The sequence below is a fragment of the Cibotium barometz genome, chromosome 25, assembly GCF_041138505.1.
Source record: "Cibotium barometz isolate CiBa-2024 chromosome 25, ASM4113850v1, whole genome shotgun sequence".
Taxonomy (NCBI): Eukaryota; Viridiplantae; Streptophyta; class Polypodiopsida; order Cyatheales; family Cibotiaceae; genus Cibotium; species Cibotium barometz.
The window spans coordinates 11,273,800-11,275,217 of NC_141070.1; positions in this window are offsets into that span (position 1 = coordinate 11,273,800).

A 1,418-nucleotide genomic window follows, 5' to 3' on the forward strand; every position below is an offset into this window, starting at 1 on the left:
CCCGATTGGGAGCCTATTTTCTCTCTTGCTTGAGGGGCGGATGGTAGTATCTTTTCCTCATCAGATGAGGAAGATAGCACATTGGTAGTTATCTCCTCATCGGACCCACTTTTTATGATGACACAGCTATCTCCCTTGCCGATCTTTGTGGCCTTTTTCTTTCAAGAGTGCTCGTGCTTATTCAAGAATCTCCTTAGAAGATAAGATCCTTGCATGTCCTGAGGCTTCCTGCTTCTGCTGAGTAGACACGGCTACCCTTGGTCGAGTTTGCCTATGATACTACTGAGCATATAGTTCTAGCAATAGCTAGATTATGTTTAGTAGGAGTAAGGTTAAAATCCAGATTCCCTGAGACTTTGTGTAGCATGCACCGAGCTAGGACCATGTGAAACAACGAAGCCTTTCTTTAAACCTGAGTTTAGTGAGTCTTTAGCAATCTCTTCTTCTACTTTGCATTCGAGTGATTGCATTCAAAGGCACTGTGTGGATGGAACCATCTCGTATACTCAGCAAATTACTGTTGGTACTAGGTTTAGTGTCGTTTTCCTTCTCCATTATACCCATTCTTAATGTGAAATCCTTGTAATATGGCCTATCCCACAACCTGTGCATAAGAGAATTAAGGTGGGAGTACTCACAAGAGTATTAGCCATCCCCTTCTTGACTGGACATTCAACTATTTGATGAGGTCAACAAAGTGATAGCATTACATAGGCGGTCGTTTAGGCATACTATTCAAGTCTCCTCCACTTGTTGTCTTAAAGAGGAATTTCATTCCGATTTCGTACTTGTGGTTTTGAAGGAAGCTTCATAAGTTCCCTCATGTAATGCTCGAGAACAAGTTCCCTTGAAATTGTCCTCGAAATCCATGGCACTTCTACAGCATTTCTCAAAGGAGGTATGCTCCACAGCATAGAGAGAGTCATGTAGGGCTACATGTTTAAGTCCCTCTAGGAATCGACTGATCAGTCTTTCGTTAGAGAACTTGTCCCTATCGTTTATAGTGAGAGTGAAGATATCTCACCCGGTTGTTGTAGTCCTGGATGGATTATCCCTCTTTCAGTCTTACATTGTGCAACTGTTCGATTGAACTCCATTGAGTTCCTTGTCTTGAATATCCTACTTTGAAAAGCTCTTTCAAGGCATCAAAGGTAGCCTTGTCTTCTACTTTTAGTGATCGAAACCATTGTTCTACTTTTCCATCAAGGGTGAGACCGAAGGCACTCACCTTAACCTGGTCTTCCATGTGGCCAAATGCCTCAAAAATTTGGTTAAACATCTCTAGATGAGGTATGGGGTCTTTGAACCCGTCAAACTTAGTGATAAGTTTAGAGATAAGGGTCGATTTATTCCTTTCCAGTCTTGGCCCTTGTATCGGTTGTGCACAGGTGCTAGCAATACAAACCATGAAGCTACCC